General features: G+C 39.2%; 1 protein-coding gene across 4 annotated transcripts in view; it reads right to left on the reverse strand.

Annotated features, from left to right (window-relative positions):
- Positions 1-22,075, reverse strand: part of LOC134210834 (putative phospholipase B-like lamina ancestor) — a 142,094-nt gene that overhangs the window by 25,751 nt on the left and 94,268 nt on the right. For 3 of the 4 annotated variants that reach the window (XM_062687165.1, XM_062687163.1, XM_062687164.1), the window contains one exon: positions 6,956-7,146. The gene's annotated coding sequence lies outside the window, so the exon portion shown is untranslated. Of the gene's footprint in view, positions 1-6,955; positions 7,147-8,415; positions 8,697-22,075 lie in introns of those variants that run through there. The other variant, XM_062687167.1, reaches the window with a different exon arrangement.

Below are 22,075 nucleotides of genomic sequence, written 5' to 3' on the forward strand. Positions count from 1 at the left end.
TTGTCTTGCCTCGAAAAACTTTGCTCTTTCCCGGAAAACAACCAGCGTCGGGGTAAACCGCTGCTTCAACAAATCACATAGCTACGAAAACTTCTTATCTTCAGGTAACGCCGGGAACGTTAAATTCTTAACAATTTGGTAGACTTCCATGGACACAGCCGTCAGTAAAAACGCAGATTTCCTCTTGTCGTCCTTATCATCGATTTGATAGGCAACGAAAAATCTCTTCAAACGCTCTTCATACAACGGCCAGGAATCTCCAACATTAAATTCCGGAGGCTTGACAAAATTCATTCAATATTCAGTCAAATGGCTTTTTCGGCCAAATGACTTATTCGGTCAAATGACTTATTCGGCCAAATGACATATTCGGCTATATGACCCTTTCGGCCAAATGATTTTTGGCCTAATGGTCTGTTCGGCCAAATGGTATATTCGGCCAAACAACTTTTGGCCTAGTGGCCTTCGGCCAAATGACATTAGCATATAAACAAACAATCACAGCTCATCATCTCCTAAAAACTTCTAATTGAGGGGGTCAAATGTAAAGGGGTGTAATTGACAAAAACTTAGTTTTGAGAAAAATGGGTGTAAAATTGTTCAACTCGTGATACTTATTGTATCCCACTTTCGTACATTTCGAGAGTTTCTCGTAGCTCAATAAAAGAATGTGTTGTTCTTTTGGTATTAAAACAAGAAGGAGGTTTGCCAAAAGAATTTATAACCTACAGAGAGAGATTGTCACTTAGTTTTTTTTGTTCGTCTGTCTGAATCATGTTGGGTACAAAACTGTTATATCGTATGGGGTTTTTCTTCCTCCCAGCTTGCTCCTAGCTATCCCAGAGAGCTAAAGATGATCCGGACAACAACGACAGTGACAATCTTTTCGATTGGGATCTAGTATAAATCGAAAATTGGGATCCATCCAACTTGTTGCGAAAGAATCGGTCAATAAATGCGGTTTTTACAGCAGTTAAGCCCTTAAAAACAGACGACAGGGACGGAAAGGTTAAAGCTAATATTTCTACGTTGACGCCGAGAACCAAGTGCTCAATATTTTAAATTAAAGCAGTAGCGGGTAGATAAAGTCTAGCTCCACGCCCGAAGTCGATTCACGGAAGCCATTATCACACCCTCTAATAAACTGCTAAAAAGTGAGGGGCCGAAGTTTCGGAAATGGACCAGTACTCCTTCCACAGGGCGTAAATATGTCAAGCTCCATCCGTCCATCAAGCTCCATCATAAAACATCCATCTTTCTGAACATCTCAAGACTGTGAAAAAATATTTAGTTTTTTTTTTAATTATTTAATTGTATTTTATTTTATTTTATCTCGTTCCAGAGAGAGCAACGGCCCTTTAACCTAGGCATATGAGCCAGGACATATAGGAGAAATACCTATATCCCATTCCTAGAAGATGGATCAGCATTTTATTAGCAATGTCACTCCCAACGCCACTCTTTAATATACGCCCTGAATATGGAACGATTGGTACGGCTGTCTCCGTTTCTTCCTTTCGTGAATTCAAAACTCTCCGTTTATCATGTTATTCATCACTGAATAATCTGATTGCCGGTTAGTTTTTAATTATCTCCCAATTTCAAACCTGCACCGTTTTAATATTTGTGTCATATTTAGTATAATATGATGCAAATACTAATGTTGACAAACAAATGGTCGGAAATACAACTGACATTTCCAGGATGCTTTTCAATACTGGCCGTGTATGTGCTAAGGTAAGCAAAATACGACAAATGGGTGTAAAAAATTCAATATTTTTTCTTTTGTTTAAAAATTACTTGTATTTTATGAATTTTCACATTTTTACAAAAGACGCACCGATTCTGATGATGCATTCCAACTTGTTTTACACAGCTGTGCGAAAAAAAAAATGATCCCCAACATAAAATGAACAAGAACAAAGCCATTCGAATCAGTTTTTTCCCAACTTGTATACAAGTGCGATAGACTTGTTTTCGTAGCTTGTTATGGAACGTACACACGGTCAAGCAGTTCGACCAACATTGACTCCACCTCCCGTTTATTCAAACATTCATCAATTTTTATCAACACCGACACGAACAATCAATTTATTCGACCAACAATATCACACACGAACGACCGAAGCACCAACTCGAGCACCAACCATCAAAAAATATATGGGGGTTTGTGCAACTTCACTACAAATGCTCAAACATGTTCGGCGAATCTTGACTCCACCCCGCCAACTCAAACCAAAATCTAACCGTTTTACTGTTTCCCAACCGAGCCGCCAACTGTCAAATGGTTGTTCGAACAACTTCACACACGTTCCAACAAAGCAGCAACCGAAGCGTTTTCTTGGGGGTGGAGTCAATGTTGGTCGAACTGCTTGACTGGTGTGTACGTAGCATTACGTTTCGAAGAGGTTTTTGCCTCTCTTTTATCGTTGTTAATTATCTATTGAGATCGATTTCTGCAAACCCTACGTATAAACTATATCAAAATATTGCCACAAAGCTCTAAATCAAAGCATTTGATAAAAATGCCACTTGCACTCCTCTGTTTCTAACCCCTTCAATTTAAATCCATTTGCTCCTAGCATATATGGCTCAGGTTACAGAGGCTGGCAAATTTTTAAAACAGCTGAACAGTTTGATGCAAAATGCGAATGATCGTTACAGGTAAGAAAAGATTTGATCTGATAAGAAATACAGTCTGATAAGAAATACAAGCTTAAAATTACTCAATATTAAAAAATATTTTCTGGGTTACTGTGATGGTCCCTCCAAAGAGCTTTTCGAGGAATTTCTATTCCACATCTCGTTATTTCCATGAGTCGTCAATATCGACTCATGGAGGTTTGACTGTATTTAAAATAAATTAAAAGTTGGACTTGTCATCATCGTGGTGGCAGTTACAGATCAATCTATCAAGCACATATTCTGCCGTAATTTAAAAATGGGACTTATACGCTATTTCCCAAAAATGGTGTTAACGAGTAGTACTAATTGAGCTCTTTAACAGAAAAATGGAACATGTACATATCTCGCTTAACTTTTGAAAAGGACCTAAGTAACATTTTTTTCATGAATTGATTTGAATAGCACAATCAACAGAAAGCTATTGATTGCAGTATTCAAATTAATTCATGAAAAAATGTTACTTAGGTCCTTTTGAAAAGTTAAGCGAGATATGTTGTAATTTGGCACATACGTCACTTTTTCAGATTACGGCACTATTGGCCTCTGATAGACTTAGTTGCCACCCGAGCAACACACATGCTGTAAATCAGTTTATGATACTCTTACATGACCAAATTTGGTCATATATGAGTTATTTCAACCAAATCAACGTGGATTGTGCCGCTAGGGCACTTACTGATTATCGAAGGGAGATAACAATATACCTGACATACGGTGGATAACGATAAACTTTCCGTATTTAAACGTTGACAGTTCTGAATCTTCTTTATCCCGTACAAATTCTTAGGCGGCATGTACTCATCTGATTGTGAACAAATCAAAGATGGTAAAAACTACGCTGACAGCACGCTCGATCTCGTGCTCGTCAACCAATCATTAAGTGGTCATTTCAAGCTGGAAGAAGCCGTCGATCTATTGGTACCAACTGATCCGGCTCATCCGCCTCGTTGTCTGCTTATCAAAGACTGCTTTAAGTTTGCTAAGATTATGAACGCAAACAACGAATTCAACTTCGGGTCTTCCGATTATAAGGCAAACTACGAAGCTTTGAATCGATGCTGGGTCATTAGATCGAATGGTCATTTAGCCGAATTAGAAATGAGTACTGAGTAGTGTGAAGTGAGATGTGAGAATTGAGAATAGAGCTATGAGAAATGAGAAGTGAGAAGTGAAGTGAAAAATGAGATCTGAGAACTGAAAAGTAAGAAGTGAGAACAGAAAACTCAGAAGTAAGAAGCGAGAAGTGAGTTGTGAGAAGTGAGAAGTGAGGAGTGAGAAGACAGAAGTGGGAAGTAAGAAGTGAGATGTGAGATATGAGAAAGTGAGAAATGAGATGTAAAAAAAGAGAAAGTGCGAGAGAAGAAGCAAGAAAGATGGAGTAAGGTAAAAGAAAGAAGTAGGAAGAAGGACGAAAAAAGAAATAAGAGGGAGGAAAGACGAAGAAAAAACAATGAAGGAGAAGGAGAATAGGAGAATAAGGAATAAGGAAAAAAGAAGAAGAAAAAAGGAAGAACCAGAAAGAAGAAGTAAGATGGAAGAACCAAAAAGACGAAGAAGGAAAGAAGGCAGAAGAAGTAAGAATGAAGAAGGAAGAAACAAGGGAGTAGAGAGAAAGAAAATCCAGAAGGGAATAGGAAGAAGGAATAACCAGAAGAAATAAGAAAAAAAGAGAAAAAAGAAAGAAGGAAGAATAAAGAAGAACAAGAAAGAAAGAAGAAAAAAGAAGAGAGAAGAAAGAAGGAAGAAGAAAGAAGGAAGAAGAAAGAAAGAAGAAGAAAGAAGGAAAAAGAAGAAAAAGGATAAAAATAAAATAAAAAGGAAGAAGGAAAAAATAACAAAGAAAAAGGAAAAAGGAAGAAGGAAGAAGAAAAAGGAGAATTGAAGAACTGATTTCTCACTTTTTGCCTCTCTCTTTTCAGTTCTCATTCGGGGTAATTACTTTTCGGCCTAATGGCATGATACGTTTTGAATCAACAAATATTGATAGAAAATAATCGTTTCACTGCATGCCTGAGCACAGACGTGAACAATAGTGTGGAAAATTTGTCTCAATTTCTTTGTCACGTCTTCGTCAAAGAAAAAAATTGAACGTAATTTGAAGCGCAACCACAAGCAGTTTCTGTTATGCATCTGGATCATTGTACAAGCTGCAAGGACATGTACGGAAAAATGATCACTGTTTTCAGCAGTCCACTACCAGTGTATCAACAACTGCAGTAAGTTTCGGTCCGAGTGATATTTCACTATCACTGCAGAGGACTGCAGAGTTGCATTGTCTAAATTGAAAATAAAAAGAAGAAATTCTTGGCTAATTTGATAGCGCTTCTTCTACGCATTTTCAATGTCGTTGCGGCTATCTTGTTTTCCTACTCTATGGAAAAATCAATCATGTTTCCGGTGCACAAAAAGATGCTAGAGATGACATTAAACATTATCGAAGAATGACATCCCATGCGCTTGCTCGAAACTATTGGAAACCATCGTTTCAAGCTACACATTCTCTCGCGAGATGGATGATAGAATTTTCTCGCGACGAAGCGTTATCTTCATTATAGTTGCATTCTCTCCACTTTGAATGTTGGAATGGCTTTGAACATGCTAAAGTGTTACGGCATACGTTTCCTATTGAGAGTTTGGTACTGAGGACGAATGGTGGAATGCAGAGCTTTGACACTGGCGTAATGTTTTTCTTGAAGATCGCCAAAGATTTCTTCGACACCGTTTTAATGAAAACAAGACAGGTCTTCGGGTGCTTGACGATTGTTTGTCCTCCTCTTTTCCGTGAATAAATTATCCTACTTTAAGATGCGGTTAAATCAGATACTTCCTGTTTCTGACGCAACATCCGTAGTAGACAAAAAACTAACAATATTTGCCGCCGAATATGACGGGATTAGCCACGACGTCTCTGACTCTGTTGAACTCTTTGCTACAATTTTCAAGACCTTATACAACGCTAACTCTCCACGGATTCACCTGAAGCAAATAAACATGCTTCCACCCTACGATATTAACCTTCAACGCCCATCATTCACCGTGGCAGATGTCATCAGATTATTGAAATCTGTCAACGCTTCCAAAGATCCGAGATCGGACAAACTACCTCCCGTATTTATTCAACGATGCGTAGATGTTTTCGAAACACCAGTATGCTTGTTTTTCAATATTTTGCCTACTTCAGGTTTTCTTGGATGAATAAGAACTTATGCCTTAACCACAATCTCTCCTATGAGCCACAAAGAGCATGTTCCATATTGGAAACAGACCGACAGATATTTGGTTAGGCGTGTAGCTCTAAAGGTCTTTCTTGGAGCATTTCTTGGATGGCTTGGAGCATAGGTTGTGAACACATTCATGGTTTCGTATCACAAGGATCATGTATCATATCACGATCTATACTAGCTTGCTATTGGTAGAAGCTCCTTGCATTATAACTACCAACTCGGAATTTCTAAGTCCCGTAATAGTTTAGACATCATCATAAAAATAAATCCAAGTCCCTCAATAGGTTTTTTTTACATCTCGAAAACCAATTGCATTCATATTTCAATACAATCAAAGTTAATTACCTATATTCCGTAACCCGGAGTGGAAATTAATTACTATGTCTGAAACTTGATTTGTGCAATTGCACAACATGTGAGAGATTTAGTTTGAAAGATTTATTGGAGGGTAACCACTTCCTTCGGTGGGGTGGACCCCACTCATGGGGAAGTGGATACGCTCCAGTCCAATACATTTTTCACACTAAAGCTCTTCAAATTCTCGAATTTTCAGAAATAATATTTATTTTACTATGAGAAGAGCACGTTTCCGTGAGACGAAAAAAGGAATAGATAATTTAAAACCAGATTTTTTACGCATGATCTAAAGTATCAAACAAAATATATCCAACGGAACAATGAATCAATCTTTACGATCTCGATGAGCAAAAACCAAACGTCAAATCCATCACTCAAGGGTGGAATGTGGAGCATCAAGGAAAATTTTAATTGACCCATTGATCCAGCTAATCAATTTCCTACATCGTGCCCCGTCTGACTGGCTTTGGAATGCCTCAACAGATCGACGCGAGCGCACGATCAAGATCAAGAGCACTTGAAAATTTATTCGACAACGATCATATTAAGGTTCTGTTTGTCTGGATGAGTCTTCCCATCCTTCACTGTACTTTATTTCTCTCAACTGTAAATAATCGATCGATCTTTAAATTTAGAATACCATCCCACAGGTAGACAAAGCGAATTGCGCCTCAAAACTGATCACTCACCTCCAAGTTGGCGTTTGTAGGGCATCCAAAACCGAATGTACAAACTGTATTTTATTTCCCGTCGTCCGGAAGCAGATGCTGAACTCGTGTCAACCCATTGAAAGTCGGATGTTTGGCGAGTGGGTCCAGCCGGGCGGGTTTTACGTCAACAGGCAGTGGCCTGTGTGGTTGATGCCGAAGGTGCCGAAATGCTGAAATATCAGGAAAAATGGTTATAACGTTAGAATCCGCTACGTCATGTTTGGCGCTGTTTGATCTGCGGGGGGTTCAAAAATAAGGAAATAAATTAAGCGCATATGCTGAGCAAGGGCGTGCAGCTTCGGGAAATTTGTACTTGTAATTTAATTGATTTGTGTAGTCTCGATCTTGTTCGAATAACATAAACAGCCGGCCTTTTTCCTGAGAAATTGTGATTGAGTGTAACGCATTTGGAAAAAGGATTGTGCTACAGAACGCATTTTTCGTAGATTTACAACATTTTCTAAATAAAGATCAAATTAGTTCGTGTTCTCATATGTTTAAAATTGGGCATCATATCAAATGGGAATTCAGCAAATATTGCATTGCGTGATATTAAATTGACTGTTTCATTATAATTGATGCAAGGAATGTGACAACTACGGACTCAATTCGAATTGCGTCTGGGCTGAGAAGAAAATGAAATAATTCTGGCGATGAAAGAGAGCAGTCAGAACCAGTTAGCATTGGAAATTACAGTGGCCAGGCTTAACAAGTTTTATGGGCGGAGCAACCAATTTAATATTGATGATCCCTGTTACAAAACTAAATGAAATGTGAGCAATACCCATCCCCAAGATATGTGAAAAATTGGCTGTTTCTAAGGTGAACATATACTTAAATAGAAATTTCAAATATTCTATTTATAGAGACTGAAATTCATGATTTTGACAATTTTGACTACAATAAGCTACTGTAAAACATCTGTCAAGTGGGTGCTCAACGTGCTTGAAATTCGTATAGAAAAAATCAACTACATGTATGTATAAAGAATGTCTCTCATCTACTTTTTAAGGTCTAGGGAACAATGTTGCTGTAAATTTTGTTTATATTACGAAAGGGCTACAAAAAAACTATAAAAGATTTAAATCGCATTCGTAGAAAAAAGAAGAGTCAAATTCTATGTCAACAGATCAAAATATTCTCGTTTATTATGGCTGTTCGTTCGATTAAATTCCTTCCGATTAATTTCCCTCCATTCTCAAACTTTCGAATTAGCTGACCTGTTCAATATCTCAAATGTCTTACTACCTGGACATGGAAATCTTAACTAATAGTGCTGTCTAATGAGAGCTTGAAGTAGCTCGAAGTTTCTCCCTGTCCTGCTCATGCCCATTTGTTGACAAAAAAAGAACGAGCAGAACGGGAACAACTTCAAGCTGCTCATTGGACAGCACTAGTGTAATCTTAACGAATTTGTCAGTTTTAACGAAATAGTATACCTCTGTCAGAATTGTCACCAACCGGTAAAATCTGATAAATTCAGCATAAACTCAATGCCACGGTAGACCCACAGTCAAAGCAACTAATTTCCGCACTTCTGCAACCTCAAGGATATCAAATTCAAGCTTCCAGTTACTTATGGTGCCGTCGTCTGGCTGGGGCTTCTTCTCAAATGTAGTCTAAACCATTTTTGCTGAGGTCGAAAAACCGTACCGGCACACGCGACGCCAACACTAAATGGATTTGTCAAGCGATAAAAGTTGTTCTGGAACGATCTTCTGTCCTAACTGGAACAAAATAAGATCCTACAGAAGCCCTGCCGACGGGCGGAGACAGACGCGGCGGACCACACCAAGTGCCTCGTAAGCTGAAAGTTTATAGTCGAGTGGTTATTGGCGATCAGACGGTTGTTTGTTTAGAAACACTTGTGTTGACATTTTCGCGTTCGCGTGCGCACGCTCGCCGGGCTTTTATGCTTTGATCAGTAGCCAACCACCATGTGACGGGCGGTCCGAACAGTTGAGAAGGATCCGGTCCAACTTGATAACTCTGGACGTAGTCGGTCAAGATGCGTCTGAAACTTGATTATTGTTTTGAGTAATTGGCAGCAATAATATAGTGGCGTCGGGCTCGATGGGGATAAGATCAATGAACTGCTGGGATGGGAATAACTGAACTTATTTAATAATTGAGGATCTACCTACTTGTGAAAAAAAAACAAAGTATCTTATTTCTGTTCAGGTTTAGATTTTATCATTTTTTTTTTTTTTTGACGAATAGATTAAGGAATCATCATGTAAAGAAATTAGATAAAATTAATAATTCAAATTATAAAATAATGTAATTTTAAATACTAATATTTAAAGGTGCCATCCACAAAGTACGTCACGCATCTAGAAGGAGTTCAGAGCAGCAGCGTGACGATTCATACAAAAATTTTAGAGGGTTAACACAAAAAGCGTGACGGAGGGGGGGGGGGTGTAAATAACTAATGTTTGCATGTGACGTTCTTTATGGATCATCCAAACACGTGTATCACTTAAGAAAATTATTTTAAGCTTGTTAGTGGAATGTCTTCACTTGTCAAAAGACGAGTTTGTACAATCCCATTTAATTCCACCACTCGAGTCAAGTACGAGACACTGAAGACGACCTTACTGTTGAGGTCGAAATACGTATCTGTCAAGATACAATTAAGTGGTGGAATTAAAAGGGATTGTACAAACTCGTCTTTTGACAAGTGACGTGTATCACGTCAATTTGAATTATCATTCCGGAAATTAATCATAATCATGCGCGCTAGGTCGATAATCAACTGCGAATGCTCTTTTTTCTAATTGACTTAGTAACCTACAATGGACATGTGAGGAATGATCTGGAATATTTCTTATCTGTAATATTCAGTTTATAAAATGACTTATATGAATGCTTTAAGTTGAAGCGCAACAGCGTACTCTACATTCATTCGGAATAAAGATTTGAAATTCTATGCGCCACGACGGAAACATATTCTTCCAATATTACAATGCTTGTTTCTGGGTTACCCGTTGGAACATGGTTCATATTTGTGAGTTCAATCCATTTAATCTGCAAGCCAAAAATGTTCAACCACATTGTTTGATTACAGCACGTAAGTAATCACTATGCCAATATTCAAGGTCGAATTCTCCCACTAGACTTATCGTCAAAACAATGAGTGGTGCCAAAAGTCCCCTCCGACAAATTGGTGCTGGCTGACTCACTTGAAGGAAGAATGTCAATGTGAAACCAATGAGCGAGGCATGTGCTGAAATCACCATCACACCACCGAGCGGCAGCACAGCAACGTGTATTCGTCAGAAGTGAGTAGCTATTGTTTGTCGCACTAATTATCATCATGATAAACAATCAATGTTCATCAAAATACGGTGTCGGCGAAATCAATACTCTGATGTGAGGTTTTGTTTCGCGGTTTCCCGTAATTATTCACTTCACGACGTTTGGATCTGATCACTAACTTCTTCTTATTGGGATTACATCCCCACACTGGGACAGAGCCGCCTCGCAGCTTAGTGTTCATTGAGCACTTCCACAATTATTAACTGCGAGGTTTCTAAGCCAAGTTACCATTTTTGCATTCGTATATCATGAGGCTAACACACGATGATACTTTTATGCCCAGGGAAGTCGAGACAATTTCCAATCCGAAAATTGCCTAGACCGGCACCGGGAATCGAACCCAGCCACCCTCAGCATGGTCTTGCTTTGTAGCCGCGCGTCTTACCGCACGGCTAAGGAGGGCTGATCACTAACTACGTAACGCTGAATATGGTATTTTGAATAGTTTTTGTACGACGTGACGTGATGATGATTATAAAAAATCACGATAATAAAGAATAAAAAAAAAAGTTTTTGTACGGATGTATTCAAATTACCCATGTAAACGAATACATCCCGAAAATTTAACTTCTATCTCCAACAGCGTTACGTGATTTGTGAACAGGCTCTTGGCGGTTGTCATCTACTAATTATGCGGTTAAACTGAATTTTCCAGAAAATATCGCAAATAATCAAACATCTTAAATCAAAGAACAGGGCACTTTTTATTGGCATTAGTGGTAATAAATAGAAAATTTTCGATATGAAAGAATCGAACTATTCATGAAGGCCCAAGGAGGGAGCACTACGTAACACATGCATAGATGACTATTTTACGATCTAATCCGAATGTTTTAGTTCTTTGTCTTCAATGGCTCTATGATCCTTCTATAGCTTGACCTGCTTTGACGAAATCGTCATCTTCGGCTTGCAAGCCTACGCTATATTGCTCGCATGGCTAACGGGAGACCCAATTTCGTTATAAAACATTAAAACCAATAACTCAAAATCATTCAAAACTTTGATCCATCATTTATTTTAACGAATGTGACTAGCAGGTATATTATAATCTTATCTATACGCTAGTCACAACAGTTAGCTCAGGTGAATTATTTAGCCTTTTAAATTCAATGTTAAGATAAATATCAGCCATTGTTATAAATTATTTTTACTTCTGCGGATTTCTTCATACCTATACCCATTATTGACACAGTTTTTTAAGTTTCTCATCTCAAGCTTTATTCTCTTTCTTTTTCATCTATTTAGCTTACATCTAAACCAGGCCTGCCCAACCTTTTCAAGCCACGGACCAATTTTAAGAATTCACACTTGCCAGCGGGCCAGAAAATATTTTGCACATAACTTTTTAAATAATTTCAAAACATTTATTTTTTTGCATTTTCTAGAAAAACTAAACACGATTTAATTGCATTCAAACAATCTTTTTTGTTTATTTTGATTTCGTCGTTGCATTAGAGATTCATTTGAAACATTGAATTAATCTACATATTCACGCCGTTTACCGGATGTTAAAAAATGGAAATTTCGTTACTTTACTAGAAAATGCTGAAGAAAGAAGATTACAGGAAGGTGCCAAGGTGCTCTATGTTCAAGTCAATGAGATGTTTGGCGATATCTGCTAGAAAATCCAATTCATTCATCTATCAAGGATCTTTCAGCTCGGGCAGTGGTTTTCCAGTGCTACTTTCTTTTCGAAAAGAATAAAATCTCTCAAGCATTTAATTCGCAATAATACAGCAAGTCTCCGTATTCGACCTTCGTTTCCGTTAACATCAGTGAGTTCCCTATCGTTGATAAAGTCGATTGTCTTAATAACGAGCGTCAATAGTTGGAAATATTGATCGTTTTCCCATATCGATTCTTTTGGTGGCAATGGCAGGGAAATATCGCCATACCTATGTGATTGCTTTTCCTTGCTTAGAATTGTCACAACGCCATTATTGTTTCCTGCCATTGCTGGTGCTCCATCAATCGTAAGCATGAGCATGAGCATTATGACCGCACAATTCGTAGTTGCTACTCCGTGATTGACTGAACTTGCGAAATTGTACAGAGAACACAATGAATAGGGCTTGGGATTAGCTACCCATTCTCAATGTACACGTTTCAGGAGCTCAAATATTTAAAGTCAATAACGGCGCCGGCCACGTCCTTACGGTCATATGGAATGGAAGGATTGTTGGTCCTACTCTCGTTGCTACTAGAGACCAAGTATACCTCTGCATCTCCACGATTGTCTTGGGATAGTCTTGGGATTGTCTTGGGATGGAAACTGAGGAAATTCGCGTTTTGCACGACCGCATGGAACACAATATTTCGGCGGATTGCGCCATCGTTATGCTGTCCGAAACAAGAGAAAACAAGCACTGCACTTACTTGTTCGATGACTACTCTTATTACCGGCCGCGCAATGCAGAACACGATATTTCGGCAGATCGCGTGATCGTTGTGCTGTCTGAAACAAGAGAAAACACGCACTCCTGGTGCTCCATCAATCGTAAGTTTTCGAAGGACAAAAAAGTACTTTTTCGCAGGTTTTAACAACCCTCAGGTTTTCCTCGTTAGTTGTTCCTGCAGCTGCCAATTTCTCTGTCATTCGAAAATGATCATGAAGAAAGACACCTTTGCCACGTTTTTCACGTCAGTATTTTCATCGTTTGCGAGAATATTGCTGGCGGCTTTATCACGTAAAGTAGCTTTCAACTCTTCTGCGAGAACTTTTACTCTTCACCATGTTTCGCGCAAACTAATGTTACTAAAGGAGGCTGTTTCCTTAGGACACGATGTCAACAACAGCCGAAATGCATTCCTTAACAAGTTCTCTGTCCTGGAAAGGTTTCATTCTTACTTACTTACTTACGGATCCTGTACACCTCCGGTGGTACAAAGGGCTGACTTGAAAGATCTCCATCCTGAGCGTTGCCCGGCTATCGCTTTAACCTGTTGCCAGGTTAGATTTCGGTCGACTTCTTTTATTTCTTTATTGAGGCTTCGCCGCCATGAGCCTCTGGGTCTGCCTCTGCTGCGATGTCCCGATGGGTTCCAGTCTAATGCTTGTTTACAGATTTCGTTTCCGCCCCTACGTAGAGTGTGGCCGACCCAGCCCCACTTCCGATCCCGAATTTCTGTTGCTATCGGCCTCTGGTGACAACGACGATGGAGCTCGTTGTTTGAGATCCAGTTGTGAGGCCACCAGGCCCGAATTATATACTGCAGGCATCTGTTAATGAACACCTGCAGCCGTTGAGTGTTCTCCACTGATACACACCATGTTTCGCTAGCGTATAACAGCACAGATTTCACGTTAGAGTTGAAAATTCGTATTTTGGTGCGTTCACTTATCTGCCTGTTTTCCAGATATTTCTTAAACTCGCAAAGGCAGACCTTGCATTCTAGATCCGTGCGCCTATGTCGATCTTGGTACCGCCGTCTGACGCCATTTGGCTACCAAGATATTGGAAGCTTTCAACATTCTCCACTGGTTGCCCGGCTACTGTGAAACTGGAAGGAGTCATCGTGTTTACATCCAACGATCTGGTTTTGTTGACGTTGATGACTAAACCTGCCGAAGAGGAGCGCTCGGCAAGGTCGTTGAGCTTACTCTGCATATCAGAGCGCCGTTGCGCGAGGAGTGCAACGTCATCCGCCAATTCGAAGTCGTTTAGGTGCTCCATGGTTATAGGCTGCCATAACAGCCCGCGGTTTGGTTCACGGTCAATCGCATCTACCAGAATCTCATCGATTACGATGAGGAACAGTAACGGTGATAGAATACATCCTTGCCTCACACCAGCTACGACCCGGATAGGGTCGGACAGGACCCCATTGTGCAGCACTCTACACGAAAATGCCTCGTACTGTGCTTCGATGAGGCCGATGATTTTCTCAGGAATCCCCTTGCGTCTCAGGGCGCCCCACATATTCTCGTGATTGAGACGGTCGAAAGCTTTTTCGTAGTCAATGAATACCAAGTAAAGGGACTCTTGGAATTCGTTGACCTGCTCCAGAATAATGCGGAGCGTGACAATATGGTCCACACAGGATCTTCCGGCACGGAATCCGGCTTGCTGCCGCCGGAGAGTCGCATCGATCTTCTCCTGAATCCGGGCTTGGATAATTTTGCACAGAACTTTGAGAACGGTACACAGCAACATAATGCCTCGCCAGTTATCGGGAGCGGGCCATTTGGCATAAAGTCATTTGGCATAACGCCATTTGGCATAAGGTCATTTGGCATAAAGGCCATTTGGCATAAAGGCCATTTGGCATAACGGCCATTTGGCATAACGGACATTTGGCATAATTGTAACCAACGTCAATAGTAAGGGTCTTTTGGCATAACGGACATTTGGCATAATTTTTTTTTCACGTTTGCTAAATGATGACTAAGTGGCGCGGGAAATACCCCGGGGTAGTAAATATAACACCCGTCGATAACAATATTAAAAAGACATTATCCTGTCGTGGAACGAATACATTTGGAATGCAATGCAAAAGTAGGTGCATGCCTGGATTAGAGCAGTGGTTTATGTAATCCCCCCTTTAAAAGTAGGCGTGTGGCCGGATTATGGCAATGCAGGATATGATACCTTCTTTAAAAGTAGGCGTGTGGCCGTATTAGGGCAATGAAGGGTGTGATCCCTTCTTTAAAAGTAGATGCTTGCCCGGATTATGGCAATGGAGGGTATGATCTCTTATTTAAAAGTAGGCGCTTGCCCGGATTAAGGTCATGGTGGATTGGATTTCTTCTTTAAAAGTGGGCGATTGCATGGATTATGGCAATGGATGATGTGATCCCTTCGTTAAAAGTAGGCGCTTGTCCAGATTATTATAATGGTGGATGTGATTCCTTCTTTAAAGTAGGTGCTTGCCCGAATTATGGCAATGGAGGATACGATCTCTTATTTAAAAGTAGGTGCTTGCCCGGATTAGGGTCATGGTGGATGCGATCCCTTCTTCAAAGGCAGGCGCTTGCACGGATTATGGCAATGGATGATGTGATCCCTTCTTTAGCAGTAGGCGCTTGTCCGGATTATGGTAATGGTGGATGTGATTCCTTCTTTAAAAGAAGGCGCTTGCCCGGATTAAGGAAATGGTGGAAGTGATCCCTTCTTTAAAAGTAGGCGCATGCTCGGATTAAGGCCATGGTGGATACGATCCCTTCTTTAAAAGTAGGCGCTTGCATGGATTATGGCAATGGGGGGTGTGGTCCCTTCTTTAAAAGTAGGCGCTTGCCCGGATTATGACAATGGTGGATGTGATTTCTTCTTTAAAAGAAGGCGATTTCCCGGATTGAGGCAATGGTGGATGTGACCCCTTCTTCAAAAATAGGCGCTAGCACGGATTATGGCAATGGAGGATTTGATTTGTTCTTTAAAAGTAGGCGCTTGTTCGGATTGAAGCAATGGTGGATTTAATCCCTTCTTTGAAAGTAGGTGTGTGGCCTGAATTGTGGCAATGCAATGGTGGGTAGGGACCCTCCTTAGCCGTGCGGTAAGACGCGCGGCTACAAAGCAAGACCATGCGGAAGGTGTCTGGGTTCGATTCCCGGTGCCGGTCTAGGCAATTTTCGGATTGGAAATTGTCTCGACTTCCCTGGGCATAAAAGAATCGTCGTGCTAGCCTCATGATATACGAATGCAAAAATGGTAACTTGGCTTAGAAACCTCGCAGTTAATAATTGTGGAAGTGCTTAATGAACTTCAAGCTGCGAGGCGGCTCTGTCTCAGTGTGGGGAAGTAATGACAATAAAATAAGAAGAATGGTGGATGTGATCCCTTCTTTAAAAGTAGGCCCTGCCCGGATTATGGCAATGGTAGATGTGACTCCTTCTTTATAAGTAGGCGCTTGTCGGGAATAAATTAATGGTAGATGTGATCTCTTTCCCGAAAAGCACAATTCAGATTGATTTGGTTGCAATAACTCATATGTGACTTGATTGGTTTTAGTAACTCGTCTACGACAGGTGTGTTGCTTGAGTTTATAAAGTTAGGCACTTTCCTGGGGTAAGGCAGTGGTGGATTTGATCCAGTCTGAAGGCACATGCCCAGATTGAAGCAATGGTGGATGTCATCCCTACTTTAAAAGTAGGCATGTCGCCGGAATAAGTCAATGATGGATGTGATCCCTCTCTCGGAAGTAATTCTGACGTTTTGTTATTTCGTTCTTCCGGAAAATGTTTACTAGACTGATGGTAAACATTTTCCGGAACAACGAAATAACAAATCAGAAAACAGCCTCGACCTACTTTATCTACTTTATCTTTCACAGTTCGAAATTATGCCAAATGCCCGTTATGCCAAATGACCCACTCTTTTCTTGCACTTCAAAATTATGCCAAATGTCCGTTATGCCAAATGACCATTATGCCAAATGGCCTTTATGCCAAATGACCTTATGCCAAATGGAGTTATGCCAAATGACTTTATGCCAAATGACCCAGACCCCCAGTTATCTCATACAGTCAGGTCACCCTTTTTGGGCATCTTCACTAAGATACCTTGCATCCAGTCGACCGGAAAAGTTGCGGTGTCCCAGATATTACGAAATAAACGATGCAGTATTTGTTTCATTCGCTTTGCCAAAATCTTACTAATAGCAAAACAGTTCCGTACTGCATTTTCTGATTTCGTATTAGCCTGAATGAAAAGAGTTTGCCAATTGCCAATCCATCCCAAGTAACATTTTAAGTTTAATAACGCTCTTGAAGACCATAATTCTCTCTACAAGAATGTTTATAAAACCAGTAAAAACCAAAATGTTACTGGAAATTTAAATTGAAACCTTTGAAATTTTATCAACTTTAGTTTCCTACTTGGGACCTTTCAAATATCATATTTCAGAGAATGCTTGGATTCAGATTTATTCCATCAATATACCAAAAATTTCCGAACAAGTTAATCAAACAGGCCTTTTTTTTCAACGTGAAGATAAACTACTTTGACCAATCTTTATTGAAAACGCGATATTTCACCATTTGGGTTTTGTATCTTGTGGTCGCTTATACAATCAATTCAAATTATACAACAACAAATTTACAACGCGAGCTTTGATTTAAAACGTATATATTGAATAATTATTTAAAAAAAAATTAGCCCTGTGTGGCAGCGAAATAGCACTTGTTATTTACTATATGCAGCAAATACTCCTGAACCATCTAAGTAGGCTTAATGCGAACCAGAACTGACAGCCACATCATTAGCAATCAAAGCAATCGGGAAATGCATCGTCAGTCACTCGAAGTGAACCATCAGTGGGGGTATACCCCGTTAGGCATAAGTACGTTAGGCATAAAGACGTTAGGCATAAGTACGATAGGCATAATGGACGTTAGGCATAACGGACGTTAGGCATAATTTACGTTAGGCATAATAAAATGACCCAAAGAACAGTCCATGACATAAAGAAGGCAGAATTATGCCAAACGTCCATTATGCCTAACGTACATTATGCCTAACGTCCGTTATGCCTAACGTCCATTATGCCTAACGTACTTATGCCTAACGTCCTCATGCCTAACATACTTATGCCTAACGTCGCGGGCCCATCAGTGGCATAAGGTGTTTCAGAGGCTCCCGCTTGCCTACAGCTAGACTAAACTCCACAGTCCACATTTGGCGATTCTGCTGGATTTTCAAAAAAAAAACTACCCTTAGAATCTGGTTTTAAGCAAGCGGGAGCAATTGTGTTGTTTATCTAATGTGGAAGTGATGTGTTCGCAAAAAAATGGTATCAATGGTGAGTACATATTTAAGATTGTGCGTTAAATTTAAAACCGGACCGCATCGGCATATCTGGAATCGCCGGTAAATTTCATAGCCGTTAAAACTGTGAGTCGATGAAAGAGTGAAAAGTTTACAATTTTTTCAATTTAACTTGGCGCCACTAATAATAATTGGGATGTTTGTTACAGTTTCAATATTTGTCCACTAGATGGGCTTAGATTTGAATGGTGTTTTGAATCCATATCATGCAACGAAACAGAATTAATTCTTCGAATAACCCTCAAAATTGCTTTTCCAGATTTATCTTAAAAAAGGCAGGCCTGAACGTTTTTCGGTACCTGTTACGATAATGAACTGATTCGGGGGCTACAACCCATGATAAATTTCTTTTAATAGGCCCCAATTGCGGGGGGCACCTGTTCTGATGATGCATTTCAACTTGTTTTACACAGCTGTGCGAAAAAAATATGGTCCCCAACATGAAATGAGCGAGAACAACGCGTTTTATCAAACCCAATCGGTGGGGGCTGACTATCCGAATCAGTTTTTTTCCAGCTTGTATACAAGTGCGATAGTTTTTTTTTCATGGCTTGTTATGATTCGAAGAGGTTTTTGCCTCTTTTATTGTTGTTCGTTATCTATTAAGAGCGATTTCTGCAATCCTTGGTCGCGGATCAGCACAACCCCTCTTAACTCTTTCTGAGAATGGTATCAATTTTGATACAAATTATTAACAAAATGCGTCGATTAATTAACATCTTTAATATGTAGGTTCAATTAAAGTGCTCTGTGCGACTTAGTGTCGCTATTGTTCGTGAAGAGCGCGAGTGGTACTCGCATAAAAAAAAGCTCAGTACGACTTAGTATGGTTTATTTTTTTGAATGAGCGCGAGTGGTGTTCGCAGAAAATGCTGAGTACGACTTAGTGTTGCTGATGTTCGTAAAGAGCGCGAGTGGTGCTCGCATGAAAAAAAGCTCAGTACGACTAAGTATGGTTTATTTTTTGAATGAGCGAGTGGTGCATAATTTGCATCCATGAGTCTATATCGAATCATAGAACATCGACTCATGAAGGTTTGACTGTAAATGAATAACTGTTATTTTGCAATAAGAAGTTTTATCACAAACACTAATATTTTGATTCGATTTTGTAACGCCTACTGGCGTTTGAATCTACTAATTGAACGAACGATTGAAAAAAAATATTCGTCTTGAATGTCTGTCCTGTCCTGTCTTGAATAGATTAAGAAAATGACAAAATAATTTATTAATTTCTGGGTCTGTAGTAGGCCCGTAGTAGTGCCTTCGTATTTCATGACCAACATTATCATCCGGATCTTAGCCTGTTCAATTGAAGCATGGTTTTGCCAAGTCTTGAGTCGTGATTCGATTCACAGTCTGGTCGGAGAATAAAGTTGTGCGTCGGTCCAGAAATCGTCGGCATCGTTCTTGGCGTTACGCTAGAAGTCATTTTAGCCGGCAGCGGCATGACTCGGCGTGGAAAGGATTTAAAAAAAATCCTTAAAGATGTTCCCAGATTTTCCAAATTCCACTTAATTTCTTGGGCAAAAGCTTTAGAGTTTCCTTCTCTTCGAAATTTCATCGAAAAATTAGTTGGAATTTCCCCGGGAAATTGTTCTGAGTTCACTCGGTATATTCTTTTGTCAAAATTTTTCGCCAAATTCTTCGTTTTTTCGGCATATTCTTCGGAGTTTCCTCGGGAAATTCGTCAAAATGTCCTCGGCTAATTATTTGGCCTTTTATTCGAAAGTTCTCTTGTAAAATTCTTCGCAATTCCTTCGAGAAATTCTTTGGAAGTTTCTCGGCAAAGTTTTCGTCAAAATTTCCTTGGAAAATTCCCAGGAAAGCCTGATAAACATCCTTCAGGATTTCTTTGGTAAATTCTTCAAAATTTCGCAGCAGATTTGTCTAAAAAATTCGTCAAAATAACCTCGGCAATTTGATCCGACAATCTTCGGGAAATTTGTCAAAATTTACTTCGGAAAATTCTTTGGAATTTTATCGAATTATCATCGGGAAATTTTTCGGAACTTTCCTCAGGAAATTCATCAGAATTTTTGCGGTGAAATATTCTTCGGTGTGACAGTTGTCGAACAGTGGTGCGCCGATACAATAATGTTTGTGGCGGTTCACCGTCAAAAACTGTCAGCGGCGGCGGAATTTGCTCGTGATTTTTCATATTTCCTCTTGAAATTTTTTTAGAAAATTCTTCGATAAGTTCCACAGGATTCTTTTCGGTAAAATTCTCAGGAAATTTTCAAACAAAAATTCTGGATATATTTTTTGGGAGATTTACGGTATTTTCTTGGAAAGTTTTTTTTGTAGTTTTCTCAGGAAACTATTTGAATAGTTATCAGGAAATTCTTTAAAAAAAAATAAAATAAAAAAATGTGATATTTTTATGAATATCTTCAGTAGATTTTTCGAAAATATCTATGATTTTTTTAAAGTCAGACAAAACTTTCGTAAAATTCTAATGAATTATTTTTTTCGAAATTCTTCGAAAAATTCTCAGAAAATTATTTGGAGAATTCTATGGAATATTTTTGTTAAATATTCAGGAAATTCTTAAGAAAATTCTCGTGAATCTTTCGGAAGCTTCTCGAGAAATTCTTTGAAAAATTGTTGGAATATTCATCATAAAATTCTTCAGAAATTTTTTGTTTAATTCTCAGGAAATTTTTCAGAAAATTCTTTGTAAAATTCTCGGAAAATACGTTTAATTTTTTTTCGGAAAATTCTCGGGAAATATTTAGAAAAAATCTTTGGAAAATTTTTGGAGAATGGAGCAAAGTTATAAAATTACTGAAGAGTTACAATTCCATCATTGACCCTGTCTTAGATTTTTCTTCTGACATGAGCTAAGAAAGAAATGATAATGATGATTGGGTCAAAATTAACATTACAGCACTGGTTATCAACAACTTAGAGCTTAACAAAGATTAACAGAGATTAACAAAGAGCAACTGATCTTGTCATACAAAGCCTTGGTGAGGTTTCCATGAGGTATTGTGAGGTATTGTGCATTCATATAACGCCTGATTAAAATGCAAATCAAGCGATCTGCTTTCAATGCCTACCATTCAATGTACTTACGTTCCTTATTCATAGAGGCAAATATTTGAATAGCTTTCTTTTAAGGCATTGTAAAGACGCTCATTGGTGAGCGATAAATATCGTTAAACGTTAAAATATCAAAGGTAAAGTTGTAGTAATCTCAAAAAACTCAAAGCTTGCATTGCAGCAGTGCATCAAGTTGGCATGAATTCCTTCGAATTTTGGCCGTGGTCTGATTTTTTTAATGCCTGGTCCTGAGTACTGCCTTGACATGAAGCATTCTCTCGTCGAGGTAGTCGAAGATGATTTGGACAATGTACGCACCAGCTCGTCATGTCTCCCATTGTCTAAAGCTTTCTTCTGTTTCTCGAAGGTTAGTAAAGTCATGGCCGTCCTTTTCGAAATGGCTTTTGCTTTCCGGATTGAGTTGGTCACTCGTTGGAGCTGATCTACTACCGAACGGCCGTACCGGAATCCGAACTGTTCGTCCGGGTTGAAATTGTTGGATTCAGTATCCTGGAACAGTCTGGGGTATATTACTCTCGCAAATAATTTGCTAAACAAGGATAACAGACTGGTTGGCATGTAAAGCAATGGGCTGATCAGATCTGATGATGAAAAATTAGTTCCTTAAATTTTTGCTGCGCTACAAGTCTTACACTGATAGCAAAAATTTTGATTAAATTATTGTTGGGCGTCTTAGAGCAAATTTTACACAATTATAAGATTCTTTTCGTCCATTTACTTCCACCAAGATGAATCATACATCGTAGTAAATGGTAGAAACGAATCTTACAATTGAGCAACAATGTTGTTCAATTTCTTGCGAAAGGATTTCCTTACTAACGATTGGTGTATTTTGAATATGCTGCTGGATGGAAGTTTTTGGATCGTAATAGATAGATCGGAAATTTCACTGCGCTCGTCTGATTGCTTTGAACCAAATTTCAATACATATAAATAATTAGCATTCAGTTAC

This window comes from Armigeres subalbatus, chromosome 2 (assembly GCF_024139115.2).
Source record: "Armigeres subalbatus isolate Guangzhou_Male chromosome 2, GZ_Asu_2, whole genome shotgun sequence".
Lineage (NCBI taxonomy): Eukaryota > Metazoa > Arthropoda > Insecta > Diptera > Culicidae > Armigeres > Armigeres subalbatus.